Source organism: Chenopodium quinoa, unplaced genomic scaffold, assembly GCF_001683475.1.
Source record: "Chenopodium quinoa cultivar QQ74 unplaced genomic scaffold, ASM168347v1, whole genome shotgun sequence".
In the NCBI taxonomy this organism is placed as follows: Eukaryota; Viridiplantae; Streptophyta; class Magnoliopsida; order Caryophyllales; family Amaranthaceae; genus Chenopodium; species Chenopodium quinoa.
The window spans coordinates 2211071-2231000 of NW_018743555.1; positions in this window are offsets into that span (position 1 = coordinate 2211071).

Genomic DNA, 19930 nt, shown 5'->3' on the forward strand with positions numbered 1-19930 from the left:
TTTTGGATAGTGTGCCCTCCCTAGGATCTGGTGACCTAGGGATTAGGTCACGCCGCAAAACGGCGCCTCAAGGTTTGGGCCCTTGAAGGCCGCCATTCCAGAGGCAACGCCTGAGTGACACGTGTCACTGAGCCCAAGAGGCCTTTGGGCAACTTTTAGGATGACACGCGTCGCCTTCTGATTGGTCCATGCTGGATCATCACTCTATTTAGGGCAGAGGAATGTCTGCCCTCCACGTGTCATCATCTCATAGGTCCAAATGGCACCTTTACTGAGGACACGTGGCATTTTCTGATTGGTCCACCTGGCCGGGTAAAAATACCCAAATCATTTGCCCCTCATAGGGGTCACGTGCATTGCACGTGGCACCTGTGACAGGTGTCTTCCTATGACTGGCTTGATTTTCAAATTGCTTTTGGGGGGAAAAATTAGGGTTTCCCCTTTCTATAAATAGGAGGGTTTGACTTCATTTTCGCTTTCACACCTCTGCGAATCTTTGGAGAATCTCTGGACTTTTGACTTTCAAGGACTCTCAAATACCCTAACTTTGTCAAGCATCCGACGCTCGGCCTTTCTGTTCGACTGCTTCAGCCAACCAGGCGTCTCACAAAACCTTCTTCTAAGGTAACCGCCTGCTCTTTCCTTTTATTTTTTCTTGTATTTTTCATTTATTCGAATGATTTCCCAAACGTACATGACACGGCCTAGGTTAGCGATCAACCGGTCACCGGGTACGGCTGAATCTAGAACTAGGAGTGCCGAATGCTCGTTCGAGAACTTTCCTTTAAGTACATCTCCAAATCCGACAGTGTATGTGCATCTGCAGGATACGATGGCTCAAACAAAGCAGACAACAAGGAGATATAGGCCTGATGGTTCCTTTTACCATTCGGACAGTGAGACTCCAAATTCAGACGGTTCCATTAGAGTGTCAGTTAGCGAAATTTCTGAGCACCCCCCAAACCCTTCTTCTGACCTTCCCCAAACTCCAACATACTATTCTCCCCCTTCTTCAAGCGGCACCCCTAGTGATACTATTCTAAGGGAAGCCGATAGTCAGTACCAGGCTGAGCCTTCTGAACAGGCATCGGAGGAGAGTCTAGGGGAGGACCTTGCTGGCCCTAGCCGGCAGTCCCTTAGCTCTGGGGAAAGTTCCGATGACGATTCGGCCTCGTCATCTTCTGATAGCGCCCCAATAAACTCAGAGGAAGCCCGAGCGAAAATAGAGACTACAAGGGAATCCTTGTCAGTAGAAAAAGGGGAAAGCTGGGCGGAGCCGAGTGCTTCCAGGCTCTTAGAACGCGCCCCCTACTATCACCATGTTCCGCAAAGCAAGTGGACATCCATGACATCCGGTCTTGCCAATTTCAGGCGCAAGACCGTAATGGGGTATGGCTTTTCCTTGTCCCTCCCCAACAAGGAGGATACTCTAACCTGGCCCTCCCTAGCCAGTTATAAGACAAAGCCTTTGGATGCTACGAGGCGGTCCTTCAGGTTGGTTTACGCTTCCCTCTCCATCCGGCCGTGGAGAGGATACCAACTGGGTATCTGACAACTTGTCCTGAATTCATGGATAAATATCATCGGGTACGTTGCCGCCTGTGAAATGCTAGAGGTGGATCCCAGCTTTGAGGCATTCGCTCACATGCACTATCTCAGCCGAGCGCCTGCTAAGGGCGGCGAAGTCTGGTACACCTTGTCCACCTGCAAGGGGTACATGATGGCAGTCGGCAAAGAGAACAAATGGAAGGACTGGAGAACAAAGTTCTACATTGTCCATTCCTCTGAAAGCCGACTGAACCAAAAAAACAATCGGTGGAACAAGGATCCGCCCCTCCTGGCTGGCAAGAGTGCCTTGCCCTCTCTCCCTAGGCGGGCCCAGGAGGAAATTTTTGACCGGGGTCTATTTAAAGTGTCCGTTTGGACAAACGAGCATGGGGAGAAAATAGTCGTCCCCCAGAGCTACATTCCCCTTTACAAGTGGCTAGAAGATGGGGTGTTCTTGGCCACTTGTGGTCTAAGCTCTGAGATGCCGAGAGGTAGTCGGCCGTCTGATTTTAAGCAAACTTTAAATTGTTTTCAGTGTATGTTTATAGCCTAATTCCTTCTTTTTGGTGCAGACAAAGTAATGGAAAAACTCCCGGAAACAAAGAAGTTGGCTGCCGTCTTTGCAGCAAAGTACCGCTCCAACGTCCTTAACAGGGCGAATGACGAGCAGAAAGCGGCCGGAACTCCCAAGGTAGCTGTTTATGACACTTGGTATATTTTTTCAATAGAGGTTAAATTTTGCCCGCCTGCTTTTATGACGCCTTTCTTTTTGTTCAAACAGAGTGGCTCCATCAGGCCTTCTCCCTCTAAACAGTCCCAACCCTAAGTTCAAAAGACTGGGGCGGGTGATGTGAGTGCATCCGGCAAAAACCGGAAACACATTGCTCAAAAGCCAAAGAGAGGGGACGGCTCTGCTCTCGAAGTTGACAAGGAGGTCAGCAAACCGGATGCTACTCAGGCATCGAAGGGTGGCTTTAAGCAACCAAGCACTGCTGTCGGCTCAGAAGGAAAGAAGAGACGTCATGGGAAGGAGGAGGAGGTTCAGCCGGACGGTATGAGCCGCATCTCCATTGAATTCCAGTATCAAGATAGTTTCTTAGAACTTGACTAACTTATAATTTTGCAGCTCCTGTGCAAAGGCCGACCGTCATCTAGATGGCCAAGGAGATGTTGCGGTCGCTCGATCCAGAGGACAAGGCGTCCGTGAGAGGAGTCGGCACCCTTAACTTAGATGCCATCTTGGGGAACCTCTGTGAGGTAAAAATTTAGCTAAATTTACCTTAATATTTAGACACATATCCGACTGGTTTTGACCATTCGGCCCTTTCCTCATTTCCAGGCCATGCTGCGCGTCCAGGGCTAAGAAGGCCAATCAAGGAAAAGTCTAAAGAGGTAACAGCCGCTAAAGCTCGAGCCAAGTCCGCCTTAGACCGAGCTCAATTTGAAATTGCTCAGAATGAGCTTCTGACCCTTGATATGATGTATTCCCAGGCGGACGCCAACCTGCAGGTGAAGAAGGACCTGGATTCGTCCCGCTCCAAAATTAATGACCTTAAGGCTGAAGTTAAAGGTTTTAAGGAAAAGCTTGAGTGTAGGGGATAATTTCAAGCTTTAATCCCACTAGCTTGAACCCCACTGTGATCATACACTAAAGTACGGTGGCGTGCAAAAGGGAAGAAGATAGAGCAAAAGAGTCGCCAACAAGTTTTAGGAACTTGTAAACCGTTCACGAGGTGAAGGTTACACCCCTTAACGATCCAAGAGATCGTCAACTCCATAAGTTCATGAACCAAATAAGGGTTTGGGGATGAAGGTACAAATCCAACCTAAAAGAGATTGAACCTGCCCTAATAATAGGCCTCTACTTTATTCTGATCGTATTCATGTGCGCTTTCTGATTAGCATGCAATCAATAGGGTTAACCCTAAACCTGTTTATCTATGTTGGTTGAATATAATGCACACATAAAACTATTATTGGCGGCCACTTGAATTATAATCAAATTAACCCTAACAAGATTATTAATTATCTTATTAAGCGTGATTACAAGTATGAAATTCCCTTTAAACATGCAATAAAAGGCGTGATCAAGCAATAACAATAAATAATCAAGCAACATAATAAATAATGAATATAATAATAATAATAATCATAAATAAAATAATCATCATCAAAATAATAATAATAATAATAATAATAATAATAATAATAATAATAATAATAATATTCATAATCATCATAAATTATAACAATTATAATCATAATCATGTTCATGTTAATATTAAAGCATAATAAAAATAGCAAGATCCTAGGCATGATACTAACAAGATTAATAACAAACCCTAGCATGTGACTAAGCAATAAAAATCAAATCTTTAACCCTAACATGATACTAACAATCATAAATATTAGGAAGAACATAGGAAGCATCGTAACAATCATATTTAATATTAAAATTACCCTAGACATGATACTAGGAATATCATAATAACAATATAAACATGATTTCTACATCATAATATCAATTAAAACCATTAAAGCACTTACTTTGATGCCTCGTACCTCTTTCTAATAACAAAATACACACGTTAGTAACTTCAAGGAAAATAGTAATCAAAACAGTTAAATTAAATAATTGAAAGAGAGATTTGGGACCAAACCCTCAGAAATTAAATCTTTCACGTCTAGGGCGAATGCAACTTCGAATATGGCTAGGTGTATCTAGATCTTGCGAATGCGGAATTTTGTATGAGAAAACCAAGTTTAGAGAAAGAGATTAAAAGAATGCTAAAGAATTAATGATTGTAGATGAAAACTTGCGAATGAGGAGAATTGGTGAAAATCGGTGAATGATAGATGTAGATGATGAATGATGAATGAAAACGGAGTTTTTAATACGATATTTATAGAGAAAATCAGCCAAAAAAGATAAACTAACAAAACAGAGTCTGACGCTCAGGAAACAGAGCTGGCGCCAACCCTGGCTAGCTGGCGCCAGGCACCAGCCTTAGCGCCAGGCGCCAATGGCTAGCGCCAGGCGCCAAGCCTGGTTCCAGACACCAAGGCCTGGGATTGGACGCCAAGCTTGATTTTAACGCGTTTTCAAAAATCCGATAAGCTTACCGTACTGGAGGATAAAATAATATAATTTCTTCGAAAATGCTATTTGATTTTGATTAAAACTCTGAAAATTCAACAAAGTCAACTTATCAATGCTAATTGACTTAGGAATGAAAAGAACCTTCTAGAAGAATCTAGAAGACTAAAACCATTCCTAATTGCATTAGGAATGATAAATCATATTAGGCCCTCCCCAAGATCATTGGGCCGTACATAAAGCTCAAACCGGGCCCAGCTTAGTAAACTGGCCATAACTTCCTCAATATTCATCTGAATTGGGCTTATAATATATCGTTGGAAATGTCTTTGCAAGCCCCATCCAACTACACTACTATTGGACCCATATCATGGACCAACCAAACCGGATTGGCTGTTTTCTTAAAATAAAGTTTTCAAAAACAGAGAGAAGAGAAAAGAAATAAAACTATCTGCAACACTAGACCTTTCCACACTTTCGCTTCATTCGATTATGATTTGACGTGAAAGGTACTCATCACTGGGTTTGGTTTTGGGGAGACACAAATGGGTGTCTACATTGAGCCTCTTCAAGAGGCCAAGACAGAGGCCGAGAGGGCCAAGGAGCGGGTTGGCTGCCTGGAGGGGCGCCTGGCCAACCAGCTGCAGCAGCTGAAGGCCAAGTTCCAGTCCCGGGCTAAGGAGGAGAAGCAGGCCCTTGTCAAACAAATGATGGAATACTACGATACCATCATGCGGACTACATGGGAGGCGGTACAGCTGGGTGCTCATTTTGGCATCTGGAAATCTAAGTTTGATCAAGCAAGCGAGGATTTTAATGCTGAACTCCTTCGCCAGGCTGAAGAGGAAGCGAACAAGGATGACGCTGATGGCGATGAGGTCGACTCCTCTTCAGGCTCCTCTGGGACGAAGACGGGGAAGAGGAGGATGATGAAAATGAAGAGCAACCGTCAGCTGATGATGCGGCTGCCAATGCCAATAATCCCTCTGCCCCTTAAAGATTTTTAGTTGTTATTTTTGTGGCTGAATGGCCATACATTTTATCTTCCGGCCTACGTGCCGAGTATCCATGTATCTTTACCGACCGAGGGGTCGGGTAATTTGACAATTTTCTCTGGCGTAGCCAACAAACAATCTTATCCAGTCGTCTGGTGGCGATTGGGTCTATTAATCTAGAATCATTCGGCCGTTTGGCTGAGTTTATTCATATTGTTATTTTTTTTTGTTGCATGTTTTTTGGCTAAGTATTATAACCTATATACCATGCGAATGTTCTTGCCCCTGGACGGATGTCGAGTGGTTTCGGTTGAGTGGATTGATTGACTTAGAACTTATGGATACCTAGAAGAGTATACATGGTTTCTAAGTCAATCAATCTCTATAGAGATTGCCCCAAACCACGCGACAGACGGCCATCCGGAGCGAGCGAATAATTATTTTCACTCGGCCATTGGCTCGAACGAAATACAAGATGACTTAGCAAATTTGCTAAAAAGAAATCCCTCGCTTGTTTTGCCCCAGGAGCTAAAAACAGGCGCATCCGGCCCAAGGCCTTGACGAGATAAGATGCTAAGTTTTAATTTAGTCTTAATTTTACTTTAGAATAATCCGCCAATCTTGCCCCACATCCTAGGGAATATTATCGAAGATTATTTCTCTTGAAACAATCTCTATCCGCATTGATAATATTCCACATCCTAGGGAATACTATCGAAGATTATTTCGCTTGAAATAATCCTCATCCGCATTGATAATATTCCACATCCTAGGGAATACTATCGAAGATAACTTTGCCCGAAATTACCTCCAGTTGTTCGCGACAACTCTCCGCAAGCTAGGGAACGTTGTCGAAGATATCTTCTCTTGAAGTCATCCTCATTTGATGCGATAATTTCCCCAAGGAAATCACCGAAGATCCACGCCTGTCGATCTTTAAAAGTTTGTCTGAACTTTGCTTCTGCTATGCCTGTACGTCGGCGCTCTTGTTGCTTTGAACCTGTATGTCGGTGCTCTTTGCTCTTGAACCTATATGTCGGTGCCTTTTGCTCTTGAACCTATATGACGGTGTCTTTTGCTAACGAGCCAATGCTTAGGCGTTTTAAGCTAAGTGAGACGATCTATTATCAGGTCGATCACTTTATGTAATCAAGCTGATTACTAAATCATGTAAAATTGCTTAGAGGGGCTAACTGGCATACCAAGGAACCGAAAATATGTTTGCAGAAGGCTAGCACAACCTTAACAGGTGGCTGGATGCTTTGGCGTCGCTGAAAAACCATCAGCGCCAGCTATTTGGTGTTAGCGCCAGGCGCTGACTTTGGCGCCAGGCGCCAAGCCCAACTTGTGACGCCAATGCATAGGGACTGGCGCCAGCACGAGAATCTCTTTAAATTCCCATTTTCTCTTCATTTCGCTGCTCTATTCGTCGCGAAACTGCTCGAGGAAACCCGAAAGCTTCAATTGCTCATTGCTTGCTCATTTTTTAACCGAATTCGCTCAAATTTGTTGCAAATCAAAGCTCTTGCAATCTATGTAAGTTTTTCTCAAACTCACATCAGTTTTTATGAATTCTTGTCATGAATATTCACGAATTTCATGAAAATTCGAATTTTGTGATGCTCAATTTGCTTTGTTTGTCAAGTTTTATGCCATGAAATTGCTTGATTATGTTTGTTTATTGCTTTGGGAGTAATTTGAGACTTGTTTGACTCAATTTGGTGAAGAAATGAGCAATTTGCCATTGTTGGACCTCTTAAGGTCGTGAAGAACAATGTGGCTCGTTCTTGATGTTTTTGCTAGCAATTCTTGTCTAATTTGTCACAATAATCACTATAGTGTTTCAAGAAATTGTTTGATTGCTTGAAAAATGCTATCATGCTCAATTTGAGTTTGTGCTCTGTTTTAGTACTACGTACTCTGTTTTTGTGAACATAGTATCATGCGGCTAGGCGAACCTTTGATACTATAGAACCTTAATTTATTATGATTTTGAACAATGTAGCATGGCTAGACAACGAGGCTCGGGTTCACGGTCCCGAAACAATAGACGGGAGCATGAGCCCGTAGAGGATGACATCACGCCTTCCACTTCGCTTGGTCGGCTTCCGGAGTGGGATGAGCGGACCTTGTTTTTCGCCCCTGTCCACCATATTTCTGAGAGAGTAAGACGGGGTACCGAGCCCGGGAGGACACAGCATCACGGCTCTGGCTGTGACGGTTTAGGCGATTTGTACAAGATGCACATCGCCAGGGATCTTGAGACGAGGCTCCTATGGGAGTCTTGCGAGCTAGCTACTCTGTTTGAGACCTCCGAGGCTATGGTCGCCTCCAGTGGGGGTCATCACGTAGTACGCGCTCTGGTGGGTTCTTCTGGGACACCACCAACATCTTTCATTTCCCCTAGGGCGAGATGATGGTCACCCCTACGGACTTCAGTCTCATCACAGGACTGGAGTTCACTTCTGTGCCACTGCCGTTTGACGGTGCGATCGACGTCTTTTCTTCAGAGGTCGAGGAGCTGTTGGGGCCGATCGTTATTCGAGCCCGAGATGAGGTCGAGACGACTCAGTTCAGTGCTAGAGGGATTCGCCGCTCGACGCTGGCAGCGGCTCTTGATGACGATGCAACTACCCGAGAGCAGCGGGTGCGCATCTTTGTGCTGATGTTGTTGTCAGGGACATTCTCCCCTGATAAGGGTAGTAGAGAATTGCTTTACTATCTCCCTGCTGTCCGTAATCTCCAACGGATCGGGACTTATGACTGGGCCAGCTTGGCCTATGCTGACTTCGTTCGCGCGCTGAGGGACTTGTGTCGTCACCGGTCCTTTAGGACGAACGTCGCTTTGTCTGCTTTTTGGAAGGTCGTAGAGGTAAACATTATTCCCTATAATGTTTAACTCTACATATTAGTTAGCATTTATTCACACTTTTAACTCCTTGTAGATCTGGTTCTACGAGCATTTTCCTTCCGTTGCGCCGGCGAGACCATCCCCGAGGGGATTTCCGGTGAGCGCCTCTTGGGGCGGCCACCATGTGGACATGTCTACTGCACGTGTTCGGAGCTGGATCATCTCGGTACGACTTTTATCGTTTATCTTGCTTTTCCACGGTGCTTTAGATATATTCTTGCCTGATTGATGCTTTTTATAGGGACCTGAGGTGGTATACCGACCGTGGGGCGGTTGGACAGTCTCTGGGTTAGCCGCACAATATTATTCTGAGCGTCGCTACTTTCTGGGGACCTATGCAGCGGTCGCGTACTTAGGAGAGAGGGTCGCTAGACAGCACTCTTCTGATGTCTTCGTCGTTCCTGTCGCTCCGCTATGTCATATGTTCGACGAGGCGCGGTTGTCGAGCATGTCTGAGGGAGCTGGTACCCCTTAGCGGTCCTATGTGATCCTCGGGCGGTGTTATGCGGAGGAGCTACTACCTTTGTTAGCTCCAGCCCCCGTACCGGCTGAGGATGTGAGGGTAAGATTCTTAGCTTTTATTTTTCACTAAGTAGCCCCCAAGTAATGCTTTACTGATTTTTTTCTGCTTTATCAGGATGGTGCTGCTGAGTTCGTGCCACCCTGTATGTCTATCCACTACCAGGGGATGTACGGGCCGATCGAGGGGATGATTTCTCCGGCTCCCGAGGGTGAGCGCTTCGTAGAGCAGTCGATTCCTCGCCATCAGACTCGAGTAAGCCTAGTTTTTTTTTCAGAATTTTGTGTACATATGTTATGCATTTTTACTGACTTATTTTTCTGACAGTTTTCACGCGAGGTGGTTTCGGCTATGGCACGATGCATAGATGCCTTCCGGAGCCAGCTCGTCCGGATGAGGAACGCGGCCACCTGTCGTCGGGATGACGTTGTCCGAGAGGTAATCTTTCTTTACTCATTATTTTTGCATCACTGCTTTAGTTTTACTTTGTTTCTGATTTAATTCTTTTTGCAGGGCCAGCCTATCGCTTCTCACACCCGCACGAGACCTGAGGGGCGGAGAGATCCGACGAGGTCTAGCTCGAGACGTCGTCGCACTTCATCAGGAGGTAGAGGCGGTCGCTCTGAGGCTACTCGAGCCGACGTTGCTGAGGGCTCGGGATCTTCTTCTGAGGGTGTTCCTGCTGCACCGGTAGGAGAGGCTACCTCGTCTTTCAGAGGTGGTGGGATGTACGAGGTTGGCTCGTCATCGCAGCAGCCTCCGCGGCCTCAGCCTCAGGTTAATCCTGGCTGGAGTGGTCCTATCTTGAGTCTTCCTCCTCCCACGGAGACTGGAGCTGGTGCTGAAGCTGGAGCTGGTGGAGAGGTGACTCCTCGTACGGCGCAACTTTATGGTATGATGGGCCTACGTCCTCCGGCGCCGTAGTTCGTTCCTGTGTATATTTTATTTTGACTTATTTATAGAACTTTGCCTTTGACTCATCATTTAGAGACACATTTTGTATTTTTATGTTTATTATGGATTTATTTATTGTTTATTATTATGTGTATGTTAGTGTGTGCAAAAGAAGTGTGACAACAATTTTGCGCAAAAGTTCCGTCATTTTTATTATTGATGGAGGATATTATCCGACTCTCTCCCCCGAAAAGAAAAAATAAAAAGGAAAAAAATCAAAAAAATGTCGGGTTTTAGAATTTAAAATAAAGTCCAAAAAAAAGAATAATATCAATTAAAAAAAATAATAGCTATATTTAATTAAGAAAAAAGATAGAAAAGATGTTTAGGAATATTAAACGGAGCCATAAAGTCATTAACCGAGTCGAGTTTAATATTAAAAACGCAAACTGAGCACGCGCGGCTGTCTTGGTGACTTGGCGCCAGCTGGCACCACACTATGGCGCATAGCGCCAGGCGCTACACTTAGCGTGTGGCGCCAAGCTCTAGCAGTTGGCGCCAATCTCGGGGGTTTGACGCCAATTGACGCTGACTCCGTGTTTCATTCTGATTAAAACTCTTCGCAATTTGTGCATAAATAGCCCTCTGCCCAGCCGATTCTTCTCATAATTCCAGCGAATAAAATTATTCTCTTCTTTAGAAATAATAATTATGTTTTTAGCCACTAAAACCTTCACCCAATACACTCATTGTAGGGAATAATTTCAAGCCTTTAAAATCCCACTAGCTTGAACCCCACTGTGATCATACACTAAAGTACGGTGGCATCCAAGGGAAGAAGATAGAGCAAAAGAGTCGCCAACAAGTTTTTAAGGAACTTGTAAACCGTTCACGAGGTGAAGGTTTTACCCCTTAACGATCCAAGAGATCGTAACCTCCATAAGGTCATGAACCAAATAAGGGTTCGGGGATGAAGGTACAAATCCAACCTAAAAGAGATTGAACCTGCCCTAATAATAGGCCTCTACTTTATTCTGATCGTATTCACGTGCGCTTTCTGACTAACATACAATCAATAGGATTAACCCTAAACCTGTTTAATCTATGTTGGTTGAATTTAATGCACAAATAAACTATTATTGGCGATCACTTGAATTATAATCACATTAACCCTAAACAAGATTATTAATTATCTTATTAAGCGCGATTGCAAATACCAAATTCCCTTTAAACATGCAATAAAGGTGATCTAGCAATAACAATATAAAATATAATACTTATCAAGCAACATAATAAATAACATCATTAATAATAATAATATCAATCATAATTAATGATAATCATAATCATGTTAAAACATAGCAAGATCCTAGGCATGATACTAACAAGATTAATAACAAACCCTAGCATGTCACTAAGCGATAAAAATCAAATCTTTAACCCTAACATGATACTAACATGAATAAATATTAGGAAGAAAATAAAAGGCATCATAACAATCATATTTAATATTAAAATTAACCTAGACATGATAATAGGAATCATAATAACAACATAAACATGATATCTACATCATAAATCAATTAAAGTACTTACTTGGATGCCTCGTACCTCTTTCTAATAACAAAATGCACGCGTTAGTAACTTCAAGGAAAAATATTAATCAAAGCAATTAAATTAAATAATTGAAAGAGAGATTTGGGACCAAACCCTCAGAAATTAAAACCTTTCACGTCTAGGGCGAAGGCAACTTCGAATATGGCTAGGTGTTTCTAGATCTTGCGAATGCGGAATTTTGTATTAAAAAGCAAGAAAGAATTGAATGCTAAAGAATTAATGTTTATTGAGAATTGATGAAGGATGAATGAAAACTTGTGAATGAAGAGAGTTGATTAAAACTAATTGTTGATGAGAATTCGTGAATGATGATTGTAGATGAATCAAAACGGAGTTTTTAATACGATATTTATAGAGAAAATCAGCCAAAAAAGATAATTTAACAAAACAGAGTCTGAAGATCACAAAACAGGATTGGCGCCAACCCTGGCTAACTAGCGTCAGGCACCAGTGGCTAGCGCCAGGCGCCAATGGCTAGCGTCTGGCGCCAAGGCCTGGGGTTGGACGCCAAACTGGATTTCAACGCGTTTTCGAAAATCTGATAAATTTACCGTACTGGAAGATAAAATAATATAATTTCTTCGAAAATGCTATTTGATCTTAATTAAAACTCTGAAAAGTCCTAATTGAATTGGGAATGAAAAGAACCTTCTAGAAGATTCTAGAAAACCAAAAACATTCCTAATTATATTAGGAATGATAAATCATATTAGGCCCTCCCCTAGATCATTGGGTCGTACGTAAAGCTAAAACCGGGCCCAGTTTAGTAAATTGGCCATAACTTCCTCAATATTCATCGGAATTGGGCTTATAATATCTCGTTGGAAAGGTCTTTGCAAGCCCCATCCAACTACACCACTATTGGAACCATATCATGGAACAACCAAACTAGATTAGCTATTTTCTTAAAATAAAGTTTTCCAAAACAGGGAGAAAAGAAAAAAAAAACTTTCCGCAACACTAGACCTTTCCACACTTTCGTTTCATTCGATTATGATTCGACGTGAAAGGTACTCATCACCGGGTTTGGTTTTGGGGAGACACAAATGGGTGTCTACACTCATGAATGGTGTCGATCTCTTAATGCTAGAGACAGAAAAGAATTAAATGTATTTCACGTGGGGGCAATTTATGGCATCAAAGGGGTAGATCTAGACCTAGACTTCATGCATACCTGTAGGCGTCGTTTAAAGTGCGCCTACGTTAAAAGCATGTGGTGAATATGCTTGGCACTCATAGGAAGTGGGAATTGACATATACGATTATGGACAAATAAAGTAGGGAGCCGCCATAAAGTTTTTTAGGAACTTGTAAACCGTTCACGGATCATAAAAAGGCAACCACAATAAGGGACAACGATAGGCAACAACGATTGACCCGTGAAGGTTACACCCCATTCATAATCCATGAGATTATTAACTCCATATGGTTTGGAACCACGAAAGGAGGATCGGGGATGATGGTACGAAGTGAGTCATGGAGTCACATTCGCCCGTATTGGCCTCTACTCGATTCTTATATTGAAAAGCATTCCTGTGATCTCAAAGGCATACAAACAATAATTCAATTCGCTCCAAACTATTATTCAACTAAATTGGTTAAATATTAATGCACACATAATTCTAAAAATTTGGTGATCACTTCAATTAATAATAAGATTAAAAAGGATCCTAAACCGGTCGTCCAAATTATCTTATTAGTCGTGATTTTCAATTACATATTCCCCTTAAACATGCAATATGGTGATCAATAAAAAGAACTAGAACCAATATTAATATAAAAACCAATCTGATCATAATTTCAACAATATAAAAATCGTTAGAAAAATAATAATAATAAAAAAAAGAGCATGATCCTTACTTTGAATCTGTTTGTTTGCAACTACAAAATAATAAACGAGTTAGTAACTTCAAGGAAATAATAAAAACAATAATTAAATTAAATTAAATAAAATAAGGTTGATTTTGGGGCCAAACCCTCAAAAATACTACCTTTCACGCCTTGGTTTAAGGACAGAACCTCGAGTAAAATATGGACACCTTTGAGCGTTTGAAGAAGGAATTTTGAAGTGAAAAGGGTAGGCTAGTGTTTAGGTTAAGAGCATAGAGGAGAGAAAAATAAGAATCATAAAATTCTGGGTGCCCCGTACATCAGAAATGAGGGGGTATTTATAGGGAAATGTGCTGAGGGAGCACACGGAACCCTAAAATGATAAAAACCCTAAAAAAGTATCCCGTGACACGGTCAGACTGTACCGTGACACGGTTAGACTGTACCGCCAGACGGTACACTTTCCCGTGACACGGTCAATTTTGGAGTGACGCGGGAAATTTTTAGAAAACGGAATGAAAAATGCGTTAAGGGTTTACGCGGAAAGGACACGGAACATCCCGTGTCACGGGAAGTCCCACCGTCAGACGGGAACAGTTCCCATGACACGGTCAAGCTGTACTGTGACACGGTCAATTCCAGTCCATTTTTCCGTCTAAATTCATTTTTAACCCTAATTTCTTTCGGCTTTTAAAGTGCCGATTGACAATTTCGGGCTTTTTTTTGACTTTTATTATTCGGGCTAAAATAAGAAAATAATATAATAAAAATAAAATATTTGGGCCAAAAATAAATAATAAAATAATAAAAAAAAGTTTGGGCTTAAAATCAATTAACAAGTTTGGGCTAAAATAAAAACTATGCTTTTACCAAACACCAAGACTGATCCATGGACCTATCAAAGGTGTGAATTTAATAAAATACAATTTTTCAAGCACTCTCGGGATTAAATACTAAAACCGACCAATAGTGGCGGTGAAAGGTTATTTATCATCGGGTTTGGTTTCGGGGAGACATTTTTAGGTGTCTACAGAAGCCCCCACTTTGACCGAGTTTGTAGAAACGTCAGTTTCGAAAACGATAGTCAAAGTAGTCGATAGGGACGGAGAATGATTTAAGACGTTTTGCGATCCTAAATCATTCTTTATACGCCGATACCTGCAGAAAATTTTAATTCCACAGATAAAAGAGTAAAAGGATAGAAAACATATCTGGCACCAGTGTGTCGGTGACAAACGAGTTTGGTATTTTCCTATGCTTGAAAGAATCCACTGAGTGACATTGGTTGAAACGCTTTCCATGCTTGAGGAAAGCCGACTGAAGAGTTTGGTACCTTTCTAAGCCTGAAGAAAGCTACCGGATAATACTTTCCATGCCTGAGGAAAGTCGATGAACGAATTCGGTGTCATTCTATGCTTGAAGAATTCCACCGATAATGCCTTCCATACTTGAGGAAAGCCGACAAAGGAATTTTGTGGTTTTCTATACTTGAAGAAAAATCCACGGATGATGCTTTCCATACCTGAGGAAAGCCGACTTGGCGGTTTTCTATACTTGAAGAAAAATCCACCGATAACGCTTTCCAAGCCCGAGGAAAGCCAACTTGGCGGTTTTCTATACTTGAAGAAAAAATCCACCGATAACGCTTTCCAAGCTTGAGGAAAGCTGACGATTGCTAAAAAATGATAAGTGTATGGTGGTTCGATTATCCCCGAACGTGGGCTGTAGATAATTCACAATTTTTAGCCGATTATCCGACCATATTAAATGCTTAAAATGCCGAAAAATAGGCTTTGACGCTTGCCAGGGGTAAAATAGTAATTTTAGCCCCCCTTAAATATCAGTTGGGATTTTCTGCGTAACTGTAGCGAAAAATAATCGCCCAAAAAACTCGGAAAGTCAGGCAAACTGGTCAAAAAGCTAAGAATATTCCCTGACCAGGCTCAGATTTGCCGCGCCACGTAAGCAGGTTGCCGTGACACGGTCATGGCTTCCCGTCAGACGGGACAAGGATCCCGTGTAACGGACACCTATTTTTCTTTTTTTTCTTTTTTTCCTTTTTTTGTTGTTTGAATCAGTCAACAACGACTCTTTTTTGTCCTTTTCTGCCTTTAAATCCGCGTGCACCATTCCACCATTTCACATTTCACATTTTTCTTGCTTTCACACTTGCTTTCACCATTTTAGCTTCTCTCTTCCCAAAAGCTGCCGCGCCACGCCTGGGGTTAACCGCCGGCCGTTCAAAACTCGCCGTGACACGGTAACGGAGACCGTGACATGGTTAGTCTCTCTTTTTTTTTTTTTTTTCTTTTCTTCTTCTTTCTGCTTTGCTGCGGTTGTTTGGCTACTGTACGGCGCTGCTGCTGTCTGCCGTTGCTGCTTCTGCTTCTGTCCCGGAGCTTCCGCCCAGTTCACCGGAGCTCCGTCAAGCTTGAAGGTTGCCGTGACACGGTTACTTTTGACCGTGACACGGTTAGTCTTGCCCGTGTCGCGACAGCTGCTCTGGTGACCGGAATACATTTTCAAGTTTTGGGGTTCGAATTTCACCAATTTTGTTGTAATTTCTCGATCTTCTCCTCATTTTCGACCTTTTACAAACACCCATGTAAGCTCCCTTTGATTTTTTCTTTGAATTTGCTTCACATTAACAATTTCATGACAAACCCTAAAAAATCAATTTGGGGGTTTTTGATTTTGAAGCTTTATGTTGAAATTCTTGCCATGATTTTATTTGTATATGTGTACATGTGTGCTTGTGAGACATTTGAGACAAAAATTGCATGATTTGATGGAGAATTGAACAAATCACCATTTTTGGGTGCCACTTTGTGAAATAATGTTCATGCTTTGAAATGGCAAAAAAAAAAAATGGTGGTGAATCTTGTGAAATGATGTGTTGATTCATATTTTGCATTTGTACTATATTGTCATGGAGAACATAGTATCATGCGGCTAGGAGAACTGTAGTATTAGTTTGTCATGGAGAAACTAAATATCATAATTTTGCCAATTTTTAGCCTTGAGGTAAAAATTTAGCATATAATTCAATAAACAACTAAATAACTTAGGAAATGATGCTAAGTATTCAGATTGTTATTGTAAATATGCGACTTGAATTGAATGTTTAGGAAATGATGCTAAACATTTAAATATGCAACTTGAATTAAATGTTTAGGAAATGATGCTAAACATTTAGATAAAATTTAGCATATAATTCAATAAACAACTAAATAGCCTAGGAAAGGATTCTAAGTATTTAGATATTTATTTATTTTTTATTATAAATATGCACCTAAAAAAATATTTAGGAAATGATGCTAAACATTTAGATTTTTATAATAGCATGCCTAGACGACGAGATTGCGACCTTTCTACCCGCGGCCGACGTCGGGCTTTTCGGGAGGACACTCCCACTGTCCCTGAGGGCGTGGACGGCGACGTCTTGGAGTCCGAGCCTCGGACTTCTACGAGTAGGGGTAGGTGGGTTCCACCTCCGTGGACCCCAGACCAGTTGGTTTTCTGCCGTGAAAACCACATCTCTCACCGCGCACTCTCCGGCATAGTCGATGGCACACTTCGCCAGCATGGTTCCGGGGCCGGTGATTTGATCCCTCGACTTTACCAGGTCATTACGGGGGATCTTGCTACGAGCGCCCTATGGGAGTCGTCGGGCTTGGTCGATTTCTACACGGCGGTTGTAGGGTTTCGCAGCCCCTGGGGTTGCGGCGCGACGGTCGTTCGCGCATTGTTGGAGTATTTCTGGGATACTACAACACGTTTCACTTTGCTTGGGAGGAGATGACGGTGACCCTCTGGACTTCAGCATGATCAGCGGGCTGCGCTTTACTGACCGGACAGTAGGCCAGATGTCTGATCTATCTTGGACATCGGCTGAGGTAGCTGATTTGTTGGGTCCGGTCGTTCAGCACATCAGGACTCGACCGGTGTCTCGAGGTGGTCCTAGGAGTGGACGATCGGAGTCGGCTTCAGTTCTTGCTCGCGGCTTTGATATGAAGGATACGACGGCCGAGCAGCGGGTGCGGATCTTCATCTTGATCTTGATCTCTATGACCCTCTCTCCCGACAGGAGTTCCCGCGTGCTCCTCTGCTACCTCCCCTCTTTGGCCAGGATTCCCGAGATAGGATCCTACAGCTGGGCCAGTCTTGGGTACGCGGATCTTCTTCTATCTCTACGTCGTGGCTGCCGTCAGCTGAATGACGAGTCCCCTATCACCGTGTACGGCCTGTGGAGAGTCGTAGAGGTGATGATCTTTTCCCTTCTTGTTTCATTTCGGCTTGTTCGATTCGTGTGCTGAATGTTATTTTTGTTGCAGTTATGGTTCTACGAGTACTTCCCAGGCTTGGCTCCTCGTCGGCGTCGGGGAGCGGTCCACGACTTTCCTGTCGGGGCTAGCTGGCGCGACCGAGGAGAGTCGCGGGTGGAGTCTGTTCCGGCGCTTCGTGGGCTACTACGCCGTGGCACCTCTTCTGTTGGCGTAAGGATTAGTTTTGTCGCTTTCTTTCCTTTTGACATTATTTCCGTTGTTCACGCCTAACGTTTTATGATTTCCAGGTCCCCATCGATGTCCAGTACCGTCCTTGGGCCGGGATAACTTAGCTAACCGAGGCCCTACGTCTTTAAGTGTACCGTACCATTTTGGTTGGTACTGGGCGCTTCGTCTGGTATTTGGGGGAGCGAGTCGTCCGTCAGCATGGCGGCGATCGTTTTGTGGTGCCTTCATCCCTGCCAGAGTCGATGCTGGACTCCCGCTTGATCAGAGGGTTGATCAACAGGGGAGAGCGCTACACTCTTCCGTGGCAGGAGCTCGTTCACATGGAGAACGACTATGCGCGGGATCTGCTTCCCTCTCTGGCTCCTCCACCCCGTCTTCGTGAGGTATGATTTCTTTCGAGAATCTTCTTTGCTAGTCTCTATTTTAAATAGTCGAATAACTTGATTATTCGATCATATTTTTAGACGACCATCTACCCTGTGGGGAGGATTCAGATTCCTCCTCAGTCTGTCCGCTACCCTGGGCCGATCGGTATCACGGAGGACCATATTGCTGACGCGCCGGAGGGTTATAGACAGGCGCAGGAGTCAGTGCCCGAGGTTTTTGAGCCGGTGAGTTTTCTTCGACGCATTATCCACTCTTTTAATGCTGCTTATTACTGATTTTTCTTTGTTTTATCCTCAGCCTAACCACCCGGAGGTGATGGGAATTATGAAGCTGGTGGACGCGTTGAAGTATTGCATCATCAAGCTTCGGCGTGGTGCGAGTTGTCGGAGCTCTAGCGACGTCCTTGAGGTATCGCTTATTATTTTTTCATTTCTACCATTTGTTTTATTTTGCATCGTTGACACCTTTTGATTTTGTGTTTTTCAGGAGCGACGGAGGTCTCGCTCGCGCTCGAGGCCCAGAGGCTCGGACGAGGAGGAGCTTGGTCGTGGTAGACGATCTCCCGAGGCTCACCGGCGTTCTCATCAAGAGCCGCAGACTACTCAGCCGTTCCAGGAGGCTCAATGGCAGCTGGGTCAGTCTTCTCAGCGTCCGTCATTTTCACAACCTCCAGTTCCTGAGTTTGGGTCTCCTTTGGATCCTGGTTCATTCTCGGCCCCATTATCCGGGATTCCTCCACCACTGTCGGGCTTTTTCTCGGTTCCACTGTATGGGACGATGCCTTTGCCGACGATTCCAGTATCTTTGGGCCAGTCTACTCCACTCTCCGGCTGGACGGGTCCTGCTTTGAGCTTGACTACTAGTGGGCCTACGGGGACTAGTAGGGACGTTACTCCCCGTACTCAGATGGTCGAGGGACTCTTTGGTTTGATGTTCCCATACTCACAGGGAGGTCCACATGCACAGGGTCAAGATGAGACTGATTCTGATTCTAGAGATTTTTGACCGAGGGTTTTTGTGCATACTATGATGATACTTGACACATTTATGTATTACAACTCTTTGTACATTATTTACAGTTTATATATCTACTATTGTGTGTGTTAGTGTGTGTTTGAGACTCTTTGAGTGTGATTGTGTACTTATTAATGACACGACGAAAAAACATAAGTGGAGTAATGGAAGGTACCGACCTTACTAAGACATTACATGCTCACTCATACAGTGCATGTCATGTCTAAGATGGATCCTCTCAAATATCTGTTCGAGAAAGCAATACTCAACGACAAATTATCAAGATGGATAGTCAATCTAGCTCAATTTGATTTGAGATTTGTGCCACAAAAGGCCATCAAAGGTTCTGCAGTTTCTGACTTCTTAGCAGACTTTCCGCTAGAAGAAGCTGAAAAAGAAGAAGATGAGTATGATTTCCCTGACGAAGATTTACTCATGACCGAAGAAGATAGTTGGACGCTCTATTTCGATGGAGCTTCAAACCAAAAGGGATGTGGTGTGGGAGTCTTGCTCGTATCACCCAATGAAGAACACATCCCAATTTCCATGAAGCTCGACTTTGATATCACCAACTATGCCGCAGAATATGAAGCATGCATTTTG